The 20,349-nt window shown below is 37.3% G+C and overlaps 1 protein-coding gene across 2 annotated transcripts in view; it reads left to right on the forward strand.

Annotated features, from left to right (window-relative positions):
- The window catches only part of LOC145519852 (uncharacterized), a 669,571-nt gene that overhangs the window by 353,210 nt on the left and 296,012 nt on the right, over positions 1–20,349 (forward strand). For both annotated transcript variants that reach the window (XR_014063968.1, XM_081524738.1), the window contains exon 10: positions 5,687–5,777. The gene's annotated coding sequence lies outside the window, so the exon portion shown is untranslated. The remainder of the gene's footprint in view (positions 1–5,686; positions 5,778–20,349) is intronic.

Consider the following 20,349-nt stretch of genomic DNA (forward strand, 5'->3'; position numbering starts at 1 on the left):
TGAAACTGTTTCAGCTAGCTGCAGACACTGTATTCCTAACAATTAATAAAGAAGAACAACAAGTCCTAAAGAATGCAAAGCATGCAAAATAGAAAACATTTCATGTGTTTATAAAAATTCATTTATATACTCAATGACTATTGTGAACAGATAAAGATGAAAATCACATTTTAAGAGACTATCATTTTAATAAACAGGAGAAAAGCAATTATGTTGTATCTAAGGTTACAGTTGCTAAGCAAACAAACAAAGAAACAATAATGGCAAGCATGGTCCCGGCATTATGACAGCTGAGGTATATGGAAACACAATCGCAATTACATTAGAGGGGAGAAATATTCTCTTTATGTTTATGGGAGGGAGTCTTATATAATATTAAATTTCACACATGGAAATGTAGAAAACACTGGAACTATCCGATAGACAATATTATTGTATAAAAGCCGTATTAAAGTACACATTAAGGACAGTCAACAAAGAATTGATTCTTCACACTGTTGAGTTAGTGATGCAGCCTTCAATTTTGATAATGGCCTAATTCAGATGAAATTTCTGTGTGAATGAATAATGTGAAATAAAATGATAAAATCAGGAAAACGAAAGGAAAGCCATAATATGAGTAATCTGATATTATTGGAATAAGAAAAAATATAGAAGGAATAATCAGTAGTATAAATGAAAAAGTTATTGATCAAAAGAACTATCAATAAAAAAGTGTAAGGAATTGTCATATTCCAGCAGAGAAGGCAATGGCACTCCACTCCAGTTCTCTTGCTTGGAAAATCCCATGGACGGAGGAGCCTGGTAGGCTGCAGTCCATGGGGTTACGAAGAGTTGGACACGACTGAGCGACTTTACTTTCATGCATTGGAGAAGGAAATGGCAACCCACTCCAGTGTTCTTGCCTGGAGAATCCCAGGGACGGGGGAGCCTGGTGGGCTGCCATCTATGGGGTCGCACAGAGTCAGAAATGACTGAAGCGACTGAGCAGCAGCAGCAGCAGCAGCAGGATAAATTAATTTTAAACTTCTTTTTCTTTTGCCTTAGTTCCCCAGCCAGGAATCAAACCCACTCCCCTTGCGTTGAAAGCACTGAGTCTTAACCACTGGACCACCAGGGAAGTGCCTAAGTCAATTTTATTTTTAATTTTTTTAATTAATTACTTAACTTTTGGCTGCACTGGGTCTTCATTGCTGTGCAAAATGTAGTTGCAGCGAGAAGTGGGGCTAATTCTTTAGTTATGATGCACAAGCTTATCATTGCAGTGGCAGTGACTTCTCTTGTCTTAGAGCATGGGCTCTAGAATGAGTGGACTTCAGTAGCTGCTGTACTTGGGCTTTAGAGCACGGGTCAGTAGTTGTGTTACACAGACTTAATTGTTTCACAGCATGTGGGATCTTCTTGGAGCAGGGATTGAACCTGTGTCCCCTATATCGGCAGGCAGATTTGCAACCACTGAACATCAGGGAAGTCCTCATCAATTTTAAATAAAGAACTATATACAGGGAAATCCTAGAATAATGCTTGAACCACAAAGAAAAAAAGGAAGAGAATGAACACATTATTTATATAAGGACACAAATCAGGTTTACTTCTATATTACTTCTTTGCACCACTAAATTTGAGACATATATAGAAAAAAATGGGAAACAAGAATGTTAAATGAAACTGAGCTCAATTTCACACATGAAGCCAACAGAACAACTCTGCTCAACAAGAAAATATTAAAAATATGCTCAGTGACTTCCCTGGTGACCTAGTGGTTGAAAATCTACCTGCCAATGCAGGGGACTTGCATTTGATCCCTGGTCTTGGAAGAGCCCACATGCCACAGAGCAACTAGGCCCATGCGCGACAGCTACTGAGCCCACACACTGCTGCTGCTGCTGCTGCTGCTGCTAAGTCGCTTCAGTCGTGCCCGACTCTGTGCGACCCCATAGACGGCAGCCCACCAGGCTCCGCACACTACAACCACTGAAATCCACGTGCCTAGAGCCTGTTCTCTGCAACAAGAGAAACCACCATAATGAGAGGCCTGGGCACCGCAACAAAGAGTAGCCCCACTCACGCAGCAACAAAGATGTAGCACAGTCAAAAAGAAATCTTAAAAAAATATGCTCAGTCTCTATACATTTTTGAAAAAAAAAATGAAGACATGAACAGAGAAAGAAATAAAAGTATGAGCATTAGGAGGGGAATTCATAGTTTAAAAGGACTTATGACAAGCACTGAAACCTAGAAAAGTGTGATGTATATCTGTATGAACACACTCATATATTCATATACATACATCAGTTCAGTTCAGTTCAGTCACTCAGTCGTGTCCGACTCTGCAACCCCATGAATTGCAGCACGCCAGGCCTCCCTGTCCATCACCAACTCCCGGAGTTTACCCAAACTCATGTCCATCGAGTCAGTGATGCTATCCAGCCATCTCATCCTCTGTTGTCCCCTTCTCCTCCTGCCCCCAATCCTTCCCAGCATCAGGGTCTTTTCCAATGAGTCAACTCTTCGCATGAGGTGGCCAAAGTATTGGAGTTTCAGCTTCAACATCAGTCCTTCCAATGAACACCCAGGACTGATCTCCTTTAGGATGGACTGGTTGGATCTCCTTGCAGTCCAAGGGACTCTCAAGAGTCTTCTCCAACACCACAGTTCAAAAGCATCAATTCTTCGGCGCTCAGCTTTCTTCACAGTCCAACTCTCACATCTATATATGACTACTGGAAAAACCATAGCCTTGACTAGACGGTAGAGCCACGTATATATACAGACACACATATATATACAGATAGGTATACATTTTTTTTTTCAAACTAGTACTTAAGCTTAATGTAAATGGAAAAATTAATCTCAAATGAAAGATATATAATAAAAAATCTATTTTTAAATGAATGAGAAATTCATATTCTATCCAAAGAACACTGAAGGATGTATGAGGGGAGGAGAGAGAAATGATGCAGGAAAAACAAAAGGCAACATGAACTGCTTAACTTAAAGAAGTGTGATAGAAAGGATACCAGCTTACTCTTGACACTGACATTTAGAGAAACATAGAATAAAGCATCCATGGTGGCATCTGCTTCAGGGGGAAAAAAGGCAGGTCAATAAACAAGATAGAAAATACAACACTATTTTAAACAGCTTATGGTAAAGGTGACATTTTATATCAGATTGGAGAAAATGATGGATGTCTTAATGAATGCTTCCGGGACAAATAGCTAGCCATTCAAAGAGAAAAATAACATTAGATTCACACTGCACATCATACATAATAGTAAGTGCCAGAAAAATTAAAGCTTTAAGTGTAACAAATGTAACCATTTCTGGAAGTAAATATTATAAGGGAAATTTAATCTTGGTATAGTTCACCATGTCTAAGTATGACAACAGACAGGGAAAGAAAATAATAAAAACCAAGATAAGTAGATCAACACTAGGTAAATTTTAAAATATTTTATTGTCAAAAATTGTACCATTGACAAAATGTAGGCTCAAATTGCAAACGTATTTGTAATGTATATGACAAAGGATAATGTCTCAAAATTTTAAAGTCCTTACATTTGAATTAAACGTACCCAAATTGAGCAATGGAATAAAACTCGACGAAATTTTCAGAAAAGGAGGGATACAAAAGTCCAATAAACCTAAAGAAAACTTTTTAATTTCATAAGCAATAAAAAAATGACATTTGACATTGAATTTTAAGGAGTCATATTTAATACCTAATTTCCAGTTTTTAGGATTTTTTTTTCTCTTTAGATTATAAGTACCTTCAATTGTTTTCATAATTTCTTCATATCTGTTACCCCAAAGAAACTTGCAAGCTTGTTGCTATGGTAAACAAAGAATCCTGAAATCATTCCTCATCTACTGTCCTGGCTATCCTAAACAGAACTAAGCAAATCCAGGTATCTGGAATTTGAATGCCCCCATACATGTGTGCTAAGTTGCTTTAGTCGTGTCCGACTCTTTGTGACCCCACAGACTGTAGCCGGCCAGGCTCCTGTGTCCATGGGATTCTCCAGGCAGGAATACTGGAGTGGATTGCCATGCCCTTCTCCAGGGGATCTTCCCAACCCAGGGATGGAACCTGCATCTCTTAAATCTCCTGTATTGGCAAACAGGTTCTTTACCATTAGCACCACCTGGGAAGGCCAAAGGTGAAGTGAATTAAAAGAATGAGATTCAATGTAATTCTCAGTCATCAAACCTCTTTCATCAAGCAAAAGAGAGGACATGCTTTTTTAAATGGGAGCGAACTATTTATTCCTTTTCATTTGAGAGTTTCACCCACACCTCAAACATATACTTACAGAATAAAAATATAACAAAGGAGAATAAAGACAAAAATAACTCAACTCATGAAGTACCTTTCCTCACTGCCCTGCCAAATGTAGTAACTATGGGCCACTTGTGCTGCTTAAATTTAAATGTGCATTAGCTAAGATTAAATGAACTTAAAGTCTCAGTTTTTCTGTCATAATAGCACATTTTAAAAATGCTCAGTTGTCACATGTGGCTACCTTACTGGACAATGCAGTGAGAATATCATCGTTGCAGAAAGTTGTATTGGATGGTGCTGCTCTACTATATTGGAGAAGGCACTGGCAACCCACGCCAGTACTCTTGCCTGGAGAATCCCATGGACGGAGGAGCCTGGTAGGCTGCAGTCCATGGGGTCACTAAGAGTCAGACACAACTGAGCATATTCACTTTCACTTGTCATTTTCATGCATTGGAGAAGGAACTGGCAACCCACTCCAGTGTTCTTGCCTAGAGAATCCCAGGGACGGGGGAGCCTGGTGGGCTGCCGTCTATGGGGTCGCACAGAGTCAGACACGACTGAAGTGACTTAGCAGCAGCAGCAGCAGCAGCTCTACTATATAAAGCCTTTTTTTGGCTTCAGGTCTAGATGGAATTAACCCCCCAACACAAGGCTGCACTGGACCTTGGACAAATCTCTTACCATTTATTGAACCTAACTGTGCACTTCCTCACTAGATTCCAAGCTTCTGAAGGTAAGGAAATGTCTGATTTGTCATAATAAGCCACAGAATCATTCCTTGAAAGATGTTTAATAAATATTTGTTTATATAGAGAGATGCTTTCAGGAAGATTAGAGTGCTAAATATTCTTTTAAGTGGGAATAAATAAAGACAAAACGAATGAGTCCTTTGCCTCTTCACCATCTTCTTAATCTTCTACTTTTACCAATCCAGAGAGTATTGACTGACTGACTGAAACACATCTACAGTGGGAAAATAAACTCTTTAGAAATACATAAATAGAACATTTCTTCATTCCTGCTCAATCCCTCATTCTGATTCAGAGCAGGAAAATGGCATTTCCTCTGTCTTCATATGTCTCATTTCTATATTATGATAGAAGCACCAATCTTTGTGTCCCATGCAAAATAAGAGTAAAAAAGGCATTGAGTGAATGATTACATACCAATTATTCTTTATGATCTATATCATCCAATACCATCTGGCTTGCTGGAAAAAATTCAACCACGGTAGTGAAAGTTGAGTGCCAGAGTCAAATAAACTCTTACGCATCCCACAGTGCAGTCAGGCCATTTCCAGGCCTCTCCACAGAACCTGTGAAACGCCAAGTGATTTGAAAAAGAAAGTAGAGCTGGCCTTGATTCACTGACGCGCTAGCAGATCATTTTCACCTGCAGGTTAAATTCTGTCCTCACGATGACCTAAAACGCTAAAAAGGCAGGAGGACCAACTTCAGCTCAAGGAGAGCAAAGAAACTGATAAAACAAGGTGAGTTAAATACAAATACCTATGGAATTTCTTATGATAACGGTCTACTAATCTTAATTAAAACAATTCTGAACATTTTTCAAAGAAATACTTCAATGGCAAAACAGAAACTATTCTCCAGAGAATCTGAGGGCATAACCCAAGCTGCCTGGCCTATCCTTCCCTTTTAAAAATCATGCAGACTTTCCCTTGGCTTCATATTATATATGTGCTGTTTGATATTCAAAGTAATGATTTACATTACTTACCACAGGGGAAAATTACTTACCTATTTCAGTTAATAAAACAAGAACACTGTATACAGTCTTTTCAATTTTAGGGAATGGTGCTGAATTAAAAGGAGCTGACACTCCATATCAGATTTAACATGCAGACAATTTATCTGTTCTGTTTTGGCATCATTATGTATTTTGAGAACTCAGACACATGCGAATATGTGGATATAAACAGCAGCATTTAAAACACTGCTTTATAAGCTATAGCAGGAAAACTACCTAAAGAAAGGAGCTCAAGATGCTGCTACAGAGATGTGGTATATTAAAATGTTTTTATGTTACCAATATTGGTGGTTGCATTAACTGCTTTTGAGGTCAAATTCCTAGTGTCATGTGATAAGATGAAGGGATCTCTGATCTAGTGTTGTCTATCTTTTGCTTTTTTTTTTTTTGGAAACAGTATTTGAACCACAAGGGAAGAAAAATATTTAAGTATACACCAAAACATGGCTTGTTTACAAAATAGCACAAATTAGGTTTATGTCTTCTCTAATTGAAAGAAGTAAATGGAAGAGTGCCTATGATTTTGAGGGGAAAAAAATCTGAACCAAGAATAAAAGTTATTGATGATGGTGCTCTATGTATCTCCATAAATGCTATAAATTTGAACCCTGGCTAATTAATTGAATTCCATTAATAGTGCCTAAGAACAGATCTCTCTTTCCAGTGCAAGCTTCATTTTTCAGATTGTAGAACAGTGTCTGGCATACAATAGGTCTCAATAAATGTTTTATATGTATGAACAGTAGAAGCTCTAATATGTAAAGTGAAAGTAAAGTAGAGTGAAGTCACTCAGTGGTGTCTGACTTTGCGACCCCATGGACTGTAGCCTACCAGGCTCCTCCATCCATGGGATTTTCCAGGCAAGAGTACTGGAGTGGGGTGCCATTTCCTTCTCCAGAGGATCTTCCCAACCCAGGGATCAAACCTGGGTCTCCCACATTGTAGGCAGACGCTGTACCGTCTGAGCCACCAGGGAAGTCCAATAATAATATATAGTTAGAATATTTACTGCTTTTAGTCTCAAATAATATCTGCTAAACAAGCCAACTTTTGGGAAGAGTGTTATACTGACTCGACCCTGGTTTTTACCCTCAGCTGATGCATTTTGTTTGTCCTTGACAGATAATAACAATTCAACCCTGTTATCAAGAGGTGGATTTGTATTTTACCCTAGACAAGAACATTTACACTGATCTAGAACAAGCTTTCTATATCGTTACCCATTTCACCTGTTCCCAATTTAATTGCCCTATTAGCTGTACTTTAAAAGAAAGAGCAGATGTTTTCAGTGTGTGGTGGGAATGATTTGAGTACCATTCTCATCATTGGGCCTGTCAAGGATAGGGGCCATCAGTGCTTACATTTCACATCTAACTTTTTCTAAGGTGATAATATGTCCTCCCCAAACCCATGTGCTGAGTGACAGTCTGTTTATCTATATATCTTTGTCAATCATCAAGCTCTTTGGAAATTGTAAATATAAGATTCAGAACAAGTAAATGGGCATCTTGAGCTTTTTTGTTTGTTTGTTTTAGAAAAATGAAGGATCTTTCTCCCAACCCTTAACTGCTTCTTTTTTTTAATTAGGACATATTGCACTCTGCACAGTCTGGGGATTTACCAACACCCCACATTTCATTCCATAAAGCATATCTGAAAATGACTTTTAAGGAAACTTTTTTAAAAAAGTCCAGCCCCCACAAATAGCTTACATTTCTAGGGACCTCTTTCTAGAAAATCTCAGTTTAATGTGTAATAGTAAAAATATAAAACTTTAAAAATTAAAATAAGAATTGACACTAAAAATCATACAAACTCACCAAAAAGAGTTTCTCTTATGGAAAACTCTTAAGCAGAAAGTACTTGCACTTAACTTAGCTTTTAAATTGAAACAGGTTATTGAACTAATTTCTGGAAATCAGGGTTTTTTTTTCTTTTTTGCATGTAAATGGAATTAAAAACATACACACGCACACTAGCTCATAAATAGACAAACTCATTAAAACAAGAAAAAAAAAAAAAAGAACTGTGCAGACTGCCACAGGGACTAGGAACAATTATACTTCCAAATCCCCTGCCTTAGCTGGCCAGCACTAACTGAGCTAGCTAATGATGTTATCATGTGCTTGCTAAGGTACTGTGCTACATTTGCATGAACATAACTGACATGAAATATCTGATAACAAATAAGCAAAATTTCCAGTTACTGCCCATAATTTATTTTTTCCTACTTTTGAGAAAACCACAACCCTTCCTGAGAACATTGTGTATCATAATTTTGTTAAAATTAGAAACATGTTCATAGATTTTCCTAATTTTTTTTTTACCAGTGTTTGAGGAAAATGACCCTGGGGAAATTATAACCATATAACTTGGTGATTTCACTTGCTCCATTGCTCACCAAGTAGGGTAGTTAACCTCAGCTTGAGACTTAAAATTAATGTAGGAGATATTCCTCCCAGACCTGAAAAAACAAGAGAGAAAATACAGTATTTTCCACTGGTAAATTATGTGATTTATATCTTAATCATGCTTTCATCTATTCTTCTCAAACCCAGGAGTTATGTCTTAATGACTTTTGCAGAGTATTTTTTAGTGAAATACAAATTAAGATCTTAATTAAAGCTATTTTAACCCTCTAGCTCAAAGATAATTAAAATATATCTAAAATCGAACTTATTCTGTTAAAGAGTACAAAGAGTTGACTCATTTGAAAAGATCCTGGTGCTGGAAAAGATTGAAAGCAAAAGGAAAAGGGGGTGGCAGAGGATGAGACAGTTAGATAGCATCACTGACTCAATGGACATGAATTTGAGCAAACTCCAGGAGATAGTGAAGGATAGGGGATCCTGGTGTGCTGTAGTCCATGTGGTCGCAAAGAGTCGGATATGAGTTAGTGCCTGAATAACAGCAATATCTAAAATTGAACTTATCCTGTTAAAGAGTAGATAAGGAGTAGTTCTCTTGTTGTAAGGACTACTTGGCTGAAAGCAGCATTTGGTAAATACCCAGACTGAAATGTCAAAACTACAGTTTCCTTCTATTTCATACTGATAGAGTCCTTTGATTTAAATATGCAATAATTGAACTCTAATACTAAAATGGACTGGAATGGGTGAATTTAACTCAGATGACCATTGTATCAACTACTGTGGCCAAGAATCCCTTAGAAGAAATGGAGTAGCCATCATAGTCAACAAAAGAGTCTGAAATGCACTACTTGGATGCAATCTCAAGAACAACAGAATGATCTCTGTTCATTTCCAAGGGAAACCACTCAATCACAGTAATCCAAGTCAATGCCCCGACCAGTAATGTTGAAGAAGCTGAAGTTGAATGGTTCTATGAAGACCTACAAGACCTTCTAGAACTAACACCCAAAAAAGATGTACTTTTCATTATAGGAGACTGGGATGAAAAAGTAGGAAGGAAAGAAATACCTGGATTAACAGGCAAATTTGGCCTTGGAGTACAGAATGAAGCAGGGCAAAGGCTAACAGAGTTTTGGCAAGAGAATGCACTGGTCATATCAAACAACCTCTTCCAACAACACAAGAGAACACTCTACACATGGACATCACCAGATGGTCAATACCGAAATCAAATTGATTATATTCTTTGCAGCCAAAGATGGATATGCTCTATACAGTCAGCAAAAACAAGACTGGGAGCTGACTTGTGGCTCAGATCATGAACTCCTGATTGCCAAATTCAGACTGAAATTGAAGAAAGGAGGGAAAACCACTAGACCATTCAGGTATGACCTAAATCAAATCCCTTACAATTATACAGTGGAAGTGAGAAATAGATTTAAGGGATTAGATCTGATAGACAGAGTGCCTGAAGAACTATAGATGGAGGTTCACGACATTGTATAGGAGGCAGGGATCAAGATCATCCCCAAGAAAAAGAGATGCAAAAAGGCAAAATAATTGTCTGAGGAGGCCTTACAAGTAGCTGTGAAAAGAAGAGAAGTGAAAGGCAAAGGAGAAAAGGAAAGATATACCCATTTGAATGAAGTGTTCCAAAGAATAGCAAGGAGAGATAAGAAAACCATCCTCAATCAATGATCAATGCAAAGAAATAGAGGAAAACAATAGAATGGGAAAGACTGGCAATCTCTTCAAGACAATTAGAGATACCAAGGGAACATTTCATGCAAAAATGAGCACAATAAAGGACAGAAATGGTATGGACCTAACAAAAGCAGAAGATATTAAGAAGAGGTAGCAAGAATACACAGAAGAACCATACAAAAAAGATCTTCACGACCCAGATAATCACGATAGTGTGATCACTCACCTAGAGCCAGACATCCTGGAGTGCTAAAGTCGAGTGGACCTTAGGAAGCATCACTATGAACAAAGCTAGTGGAGGTGATGGAATCCCAGTGGAGCTATTTCAAATCCTAAAAGATGATGCTGTGAAAGTGCTTCACTCAATATGCAGCAAATTTGGAAAACTCAGCAGTGGCCACAGGACTGAAAAAGGCCAGTTTCATTCCAAACCCAAAGAAAGGCAATGCCAAAGAAAGCTCATACTACCGCACAATTGTACTCATCTCACACGCTAGTAAAGTAATGCTCAAAATTCTCCAAGCCAGGCTTCAACCGTACATGAACTGTGAAATTCTAGATGTTCAAACTGGGTTTAGAAAAGGCAGAGGAACCAGAGATCAAACTGCCAACATCCATTGGATCATCAAGAAAGCAAGAGAATTCCAGAAAAACATCTATTTCTGCTTTATTGACTATGCCAACGCCTTTGACTATGTGGATCACAACAAACTGTGGAAAATTCTTCAAGAGATGGGAATACCAGACCACCTGACCTGTCTCTTAAGAAATCTGTAAGCAGGTCAGGAAGCAACAGTTAGAACTGGACATAGATTGATGTAAGAATTGGACTGTAAAGAAAGCTGAGCACCGAAGCATGGATGCTTTTGAACTGTGGTGTTGGAGAAGACTCTTGAGAGTCCCTTGGACTGCAAGGAGATCAAACCAATCCATCCTAAAGGAAATCAGTCCTGGGTGTTCATTGGAAGGACTGATGCTGAAGCTGAAACTCTAATACTTTGGCCACCTGATGCAAAGAACTGACTCATTGGAAAAGACCCTGATGCTGGGAAAGATTGAAGGCAGGAGGAGAAGGGGATGACAGAGGATGAGATGGTTGGATGACGTGACCCACTCGATGGACGTGAGTCTGAGTAAGCTCCAGGAGTTGGTGATGAGCAGGGAGGCCTGGCGAGCTGCAGTCCATGGGGTCACAAAGAGTCAGACATGACTATTGACTGAACTGAATTGAATTGAATATTTACCAGCAGTAACTCAAGGATTGTGCTAGATAGAAAAGCAAGCCAAATATAATGTCTCTCCTAAGCCCTCCTGGAATTTATAAGTCTATTAAGTTCTAGAAAAAGCCTTGTTTCCTAGTATGTAGTTTATGGATTCAAGTTGGTTTTTGTATGTCAAGACTTATGTAACATGAATGTCAAAGTAATTGACATTGAGCGCACGTTTCCTCAGATTTAATATTGCTCACCCCCTCACTTTTTCACATTTCTGTTTCATGTACTCAGTTAATCAGTCGTGTCCAACTCTCTGTTACCCCATGAACTGTAGCCTGCCGGGCTCCTCTGTCTATGGGGATGTTTCACACAAGAATACTAGAGTGGGTGCCATGCCCTCCTCCAGGGGATCTTTCCAACCCAGGGATTGAACCCAGTTCTCCCTCATTATAGGTAGATTCTTAACCATCTGATTCACCAGGGAAGCCCTTCTGTTTCATGTTCCTGCTCAAATAGCACCTTCTTAGACAGAATTTCTCGTTACACATTAGCCATTATAGCTTTTTAGGTGATCATTAGTACTTGTTTAGTTTTATAGGGCTGCTAATAACAAAGCACCCAAAAAGTAGGTGGCTTACCACAGCAGAAATGTGTTGTCTCTCACTTTCAGAGGCTGGCAGTGTGAACTGAAGGTATGTTCAGCCTTGTTTCTTTCTGAGAACTCTGAGGGAAACTGTTCTAACGTCTCTCTCTGTCTGCTGATGGCTGGCAACCCTCATCATTCTTTGTCTTATAGATTTATCACTCCAATATCTGCCACAATCTTCATGTAGTGTTTCTCTGTGTGTCGCTGTGTCCAAATTACACTCTTCTTATGAGGACACCAGTCATATTGGATTAGGGTCCATCCTTATGGTTTTTATCTTAGCTTGATATCTGCAAAGGCTCCATTTCCAAACAAGGTCACATTCACAAGTACCAGGGATTGGGGTTTCAGCACATCTTTTAGGGGTATGACATTCAACAGTAAGTTTCCAATTCTTCCCATTTCCGTTATATGAAACATTGTACTTCCTGGAGACCCCAGTTCAGTTCCTGGGTCAGGAAGATCCCCTGGAGAAGGGATAGGCTACCCACTCCAGTATTCCTGGGCTTCCCTTGTGGCTCAGCTGGTGAAGAATCTGCCTGCAATGCTGGAGACCTGGGTTTGATCCCTGGGTTGGGAAGATCCCCTGGAGAAGGGAAAGGCTACCCACTCCAGTATTCTGGCCTGGAGAATTCCATGGACTTTGCAACGAGTCAGACACAACGGAGCAACTTTCATTTTCACTTTCTTTCACTTCCTGGAAACTTGTTTTGGTGGTATATGACCTCTGGCCAATGTATTATGAAATTAATACATTTACATCCAGGACAGGAGATTTAATTGGTTTTATAAGACATTTCTAAGAAGTCTTTCTGCTTAAACATTTTCTACACCAGTGTTTGAAGTGGACATTTTATACACCAATATTTGAGGTGGTGGCCATGCAGTCATCCTGAATTCTAACTGTAGAGAGCAGAGTTTCCTGGTTACACATGAGAGACTGGTAGAATGAGTAAGAAATAATTCTTTGGGTTGTGAACTACTGTGATTTTACAGGTACTTTACTACTATTGTTATTCTGATTGATACACTTGCTTGATTTTTCTTCTTATGTCCAATATAGAGGTATATATTAACCACTTCTTTTATCATCTTCATTGTCTGATTCCTCCACCAGAATATAATCTCAATGTGACAGAGAATTTGTCTATCTTATTCTCTATTTTATTCTAATGTTTAAAGAGAGATCACAGTAATAGGTAATCAACTAAAATTTGTTATAAGGATGAACGTGTAGATAAAATAATGAGTAGGTATATAGCACTGAATTATATTCTTCCTTTTTCTTGTTTTAAACATTGTACTCTTGGGCTTTTATTTAAACTTTTAGCTATATTATATTAAGAACTGAATTTTAATTTTATAAAAGTCACAAACTGAGTCTCATCCTGGATAAAGCATGAATTTAAATGACAGTCAGTCTTAGAACTGAGTCCCACTTTTTACTACTGAAAAATTATATAACCTTGGGAAAGGTCTGATTTACTATAAAACTAAAACTATAATGTTCCTCATTAGTAGATGAGACTTACTGAATACCAATTATTTAAAAATTGAGTAAAAGAATCTATTTCATAAACTTTAGTATTTTCTTCCTATACTTCATTGTGCCTCTCTTTCCGTTCAAAATGCCTAGAATAATGAGCATCATATAAAATAATTAAAAATATATTTACTTCTTGGTTGCAATTATCAGTAATAAAAAATAATGTTTCAAAATGTTTAATTTCCTTCGAGTTAGAGGTTAAATTAAACTCATTATTATAATTTCAAAAATTTTAATTCTCCATTATACAGTTTCTTCATTAGAAACTATCAGTAAAAATGAGTTATTTTAGAAATTACATTCTAATTGACAAGTCTGTCTCACAGACACATGTCACACAGACACACATCACTCACACACTCCTTTTATCCCTTGTACTTAGGATTTCTAAGTAGTTTGTGGCATTTTCAGTACTTTATAAAGAAACAGAACACCAAGGGCAAATGAGTGATTTCCTGAACAATATTTTCTTCCTTCTCTTTGCGTGTTAATAAATATTTTACCATAAAAAGATATGAAGGAGTAGAGACAGTTGATCTTAAAAAAAAATTAGAATGTTTCAATGAGATCAAAATCTGTGTGTATTTAAAACATGGAGAGAAAGATGACTAGGAGTTCAATTCTGAGTCTTCAACCAGCAACCTACTACTAATTCAGATGCCAAAGCCAAATATGTAACAGGAAGATTCCAGAATAACTGTTGTACACCTGAAACTAATGTACTGTTTTAACTCAACTACGTGCATGCTTAGTTGCTTCAGTTATGTTTGACTCTTTATGACCCTCTGGGCTATAGCCCACCAGGTTCCTCTGTCCATGAGATTCTCCAGGTAAGAATACTGGAGTTTTTGCTATATAAAAATAGCACAAATGCTATTTCTAACACTTTACTTATTACTGTAGTCTCAAAACCTTTATGTGGACTCTAGATCATAGTGAGTTAGGCAGATTCTATATGGTACCAAGGGATACATTTTTTTTTTTTTAATTGAAGTGCAGTTTGTGGCTCAGGGGTAAAGAATCCACCTGCAGTGCAGGAGATGTGGGTTTGATCCCTGCATCAGGAAGATGCCCTGGAGGAGGGCATGGCAACCCATTCCAGTATTCTTGCCTGGAGGATCTCATGGACTGAGGAGCCTGGTGGGCTATAGTCTATAGGGTCACAAAGAGTCAGACATGACTGAAGCTGAGTAAATATAATATGTTAGTTGAGTAAAAATAATATGTTAGTTTCTGGTGTAAAACAGTTAATCTATTATTATTGATTACACATTATACAAAATTACTATAAAATATTCTGTATTCCCTGTGCTGTATATTATATTTCTTTGAATTGTTTATTTTATAACTGGTATTTTGTACCTCTTAATCTTTATTTTATACCTCCCCTGGCTCTCCTCTCTGGAAACCACTAGTTTGTTCTTTGTATCTGTGACTCTGCTTCTGTTTTTTACTTTTAACCCCTTTTTCTAACACTTAGACTAGAAGTTTAGTAAATAGTCTTCTTGAAAAATTCTCCCTAGACTCTTATCCTTATCCCTAGAGTTCTTATCTATCAGATGGTGAGAAATAACACACACAAATACACACACAGAATAATTCCAGGAAAATACTGCCAAAAGAAAGAGACCCAGTCACTAAAATCTAAAGTAAAATTAGTCTAAATATATATTTTCAAAATGAACAGTGTATTAATTTTCCATTGCTACCATATCTTATTACGACAACCCTAGTGGTATATAACAACACAAATTTATTATTTCACAGTTCTGTAGGTCAGAAGTCAACATAGGCTCTGCTCTGAGTTTCTCAAGGCTGAAATCAACAATCATATTGCCTCTGGGCTCTTACCAGGAGACTCTGGGAAGAGTCTGCTTCTAAGCACATTCAGTTACTGGCAGATTCAGTTCTTTGTGGTAACAAGGCTTTGGCTCCTGTCTCCTTGCTGATTTTTAGCCAGAAGCCTCTCTCAGCTGTTTAAAATCAGCTCCTTTTCTCATTTCATATTGCATCCTCCATCTTCATGCTAGCAATCACACACCTGATCCTACTCATGATTGTAGTCCCTCTGACTTGTCCTAATGCCACATCTCTTCTGACTCCTTCCTGAAAGTGTTCTCTCCTTTTCCAAATTGCTTCAAATGCTGAACAATAATAGAATGGTCAATGTTGACTTCTTCAGCAACTTATCATAGTTGTAAGAGACCAGCTTCGATAAGAGCTCTCAACTGGTCATTGTCAACTTCTAATGACCAGCCACTGTGCTCTGCATCTTCAAGATTCTCATCTCCTTTGCAAAACTTCTTGAATCATCACTGCACTGTATGTTCATTCATAGTTCCTGGGCCAACTGCACTGTTAATGTTGTGAGTTGTCTCTGCTGCTTTACGATCGATTTTGAACTATAATAAGAAAATTGCTTGAATTTACTTTTTGTCTAACATTATTTCCTCAGTCTAATATACATATAAAATAAACAGCAAGTAATAAGTCATTAGCAAAAAAAAAAAAGCAAGAAAAGCACATTAAAATGATGTATAACATAACCACATTCATTTAAGAATGCATTCCAGTATCAAATAGCAAAATTCAACAGTGGAAAATTGCAATTACTTTTCCACCAATCTAATAAAACTTGAGGGTGCTTCCCAAAACCAATGCTCTGGGACAACCTAGAGGGATAGGATGGGGAGGGAGATGGGAAGTGGGTTCAGGATGGGGTGATACATGTATACCTATGGCCAATTCATGTTGATGTATGGCAAAAAAAATCACAATATTGTAAAGTAATTATTCTCCAATTAAAATAAATAATTTTAAAAAATAATATTAAAAAATAAAACTATATTTTCACATGAAAAATTTGAGGATGCTTATTCAAATACTAATTTTTTCTCTTTCAATCCTCACTATAGCAATTACTACACTCTCCATCCTATGAGTACAAAATCTGAGCCCTAAAATCATAAATTTGTTATCATTAATTATGAATATTTAAAAACATATCCAGAACATAGGAATTAGTCTTCATTTAACCACTATTCATATTCCACATTTGTAAACTGATAGTCTTACTTGCATCAATGTCACTTTGTTTCTTTAAAAAATTATTTATTTATTTGTTTATGTGTTTATCTTTGGCTATGCTGTGGCTTCATTGCTGTGTGTGAGCTTCCTCTAGTTGCAGCGAGCAGGGCTACTCTAGTTCCGGTGTGCAGCCTTCTAATTGCAGTGGCTTCTCTTGTTAGGGAGCATAGGCTCTAGGCCTGGGGGCTTCAGTAACTGTGTTATGTGGGCTCAGTGCAGCTCACTGGCTCTAAAGTGTGTGCTTAGTAGTTGTGGCACCCAGGGCTTAGTTGCCCCATGGCATGTGCCATCTTCCCAGACCAGAGGTCAAACCCTTGTCCCCTGCATTGGCAGGTGGATTCTTGACCACTGGACCATCAGGAAGTCCCCTTTGTTTCTTAAATGATTGTTAAAATGGTGACTCAGACAGTAAAGAATCTGCCTGCAATTCAGAAGACTCAGATTCGATCCCTGGGTTGGGAAGATCTCCTGGAAAAGAGAGTGGCAACTCACTCCAGTATTCTTGCCCATGGACAGAGGAGCCTGGCAGGCTACAGTTCATAGGGTTGCAAAGAGTCAGGCATGACTGAGCAACTAACACTTTCAATTTCACAAAATTAGAACAAATTTCTAAAAAAGATGAACATTTTCTTATAGAACCAATATGTTTTTGTCACAACTAGAAAATTTAAAATAATTCACTGATATCTTTATACACCCAGTCCTTAGTAAAATTTTCATGATTACCTTTTTATAGTTGGTTTGTTTGAATCAGAATATATCATTCCTCTGCTCCAGTGTTTGTTCCATTCTAATACAGAGACCTTGAAATTGATTAATCAGTAAACCAGAAAAAAGCTTAATGGTGTGCTTATTCAGAAAAAAAAAAAAAAATTAGGTGATTTTACATTCCAACTCTTATGTATAACATTTTGCTAGGGAAGTAATGTGATTCTGCCCTGCCAATGACCTTGTACAACTAACTCTATATGTATGAAATTGCATTGACATCTATACCAGAGGAGTGGGTCAGAGCTTGTACTACTTCTAAAAATTTCACTGTAGAGAATGAGACAAAGAAAGATACTCCAGTGTTATCAAAAACCAACTCAAGATGAGGATGAATCTAAAGAAAAATTTAAGAAGGAGGAAAGAACTAGAAGACCAAATCAGAACATTCAAAAAAGTATAGCATATACTTATAAGTTATATAACTTATATAGTTATAATATTATATTTATCTGATTAAATGTTAAATAATTACTACACATATTAAGTAATGTTTATCTGATTAAACAAATATTAAATAGTTACCTATATTGATCTACTCATGAAGATATTAAGTGCATAGGCTTTGAAGACAGGCTTAAGACTACAATGACCTAAAACTAACTTTGTGACTTTGAGCAAGTTTATTAACCTCTCAAAACCTTGAGATTTTATTCTTCTATTTTCCTTTTGTTTTCTCTTTTTTTTTTAGTTTTAATAACGGAAAAAAAAACACTGATTTTAGAATGGTGAGCTTAAATATCTGTAAAAGTGATGATTAGAACTCGACAAAAATTCTATGCTCACTAACCTCTGATTATTATTTTGATAATATTTTATGCTCTTTTTATTTTAATGTATAAAATAAAATAACCATCCAAACCAAAGATATCACAAGAAAACCACAGACCAACATCTCATACCAATATAAATGTAAAGTCCTCGAAATATTAGCAAGTCAAATCCATCAACATATAAAGGAAATTATGCATCATAGCCAAGTGAAATTTGTCCCAGGGGTGCAATGTTGCTCTAACATCATAAAATAAATTAATAGAGCATATCATATTAATAACAGAATAAAAACATCACATGATTGTCTTAAAAGATGCAGAAAAAACATTTGGCAAGATTCAACATCTTTTTGCTATAAAACATTCAGCAAACTAGGACTAGAGATGAATATCTTCCATAAAGCGTCTGTCTACAATGCAGGAGCCCAGGGTTCTATCCCTGGGTGGGGAAGATCTCCTGGAGAAGGAAATGGCAACACACTTCAGTATTCTTGCCTGGAAAATCCCAAGGATGGAGGAGCCTGGTAGGCTACAGTCTATGGAGTCGCAAAGAGTTGGACACGACTGAGAGACTTCACTTTCTTTCACTTTCATGAAAAACCCACTGCTAATAACTTACTTGATGGTGAAAAAGTAGACTCTTTTCCTTTAAGATCAGGAAAAAGACAGGGATGTCTGCTCTTACAACTTTTATTTAATATTATACTGGAGGCACAATAAATTTGGAAGCACAAGCTGGAATCAAGATTGCCAGCAGAAATATCAATAACCTCAGATATGCAGATGACACCACCCTTATGGCAGACAGTGAAGAAGAACTAAAGAGCCTCTTGGTGAAAGTGAAAGAGGAGAGTGAAAAAGTTGGTTAAAACAAAACATTCAGAAAACTAAGATCATGGCATTCAGTCCCATCACTTTATGACAAATAGATGAGGAAACAATGGAAACAGAAACTATTTTCTTGGGCTCCAAAATCACTGCAGATGGTGACTGCAGCTATGAAATTAAAAGACGCTTGCTTCTTGGAAGAAAAGGTATGACAAAACTAGACAGCATATTAAAAAGCAGAGACATTACTTTGCCAACAAAGATCTGTCTAGTCAAAGCTATGATTTTTCCAGTGGTCATGTATGGATGTGAGAGTTGGATTGTAAAGAAAGCTGACCACCTAAGAATTGATGCTTTTGAATGGTGGTGTGGGAGAAGACTCTTGAGAGTCCCTTGGACAGCAAGGAGATCAGTCCTGAATATTCATTGGAAGAACTGATGCTGAAGCAGAAACTCCAATACTTTGGCCACCTGATCTGAAGAACTGACTCATTGGAAAAGACCCTGACGCTGGGAAAGATTGAAGGTGGGAGGAGAAGGGGATGGCAGAAGATTAGATGGTTGGATGGAATCACTGACTTGATGGACGTAAGTTTGAGTAAGCTCTGGGAGTTGGTGATGGACATGGAAGCCTGGCATACTGCAGTCCACGGTATCACAAGGAGTCGTACACAGCTGAGTGACTAAAATGAACTGACAATAAATTTGTGCCAAAGAATTAAGTTGGAACCTTATCTCATATCACATATGAAAATTAACTCAAAATTAACCAAAGACCTAACTGTAACAATAGAAACTATAGAACTCTTAAAGGAAAACATAGGAGTAAGTCTTTCTGACCTTGGATTTGGAAAAAGATTCTTATATGACACCAAAAACTCAAGCAACAAAAGAAAACAATAGATAAACTGGGCTTTATCAGTTAAAATCTTTCATGCTTCAAATGACACATGTCAAATGACACATACGTGTCTACTCTTAGCATGTATGTTTTCCCAAGTTTGCTTTTAGGCTTTTCAAGAATGGTACACAGCCTTGTGAATATATATTTTATATATATATCTGAAAGTACCTCTGGAACTAGATTCATGAAAATGATGTAGTTTTTAGTCAGAGTATGTATATCTTTGTTGAATGTAATACTGTCAAATTGCTGTCTAATTGACTGTACTTCTTTCATTTCCAACTAGTGTTTTTTAAGTGTGCATGCTGATCCTACTCTTGCCAACACAAAGTGTTACAAATATAATTTTTTGTCAAACTCATTTTAATTCACATTCTGATTACACTCTTACTGGTTCTCCTGTTACACTATTACATGGCTATTAGAACTCCTAGAACTATTTTCTTGTATCT

Source organism: Giraffa tippelskirchi, chromosome 1, assembly GCF_054371585.1.
Source record: "Giraffa tippelskirchi isolate mGirTip1 chromosome 1, T2T-mGirTip1v1.2.pri, whole genome shotgun sequence".
Lineage (NCBI taxonomy): Eukaryota > Metazoa > Chordata > Mammalia > Artiodactyla > Giraffidae > Giraffa > Giraffa tippelskirchi.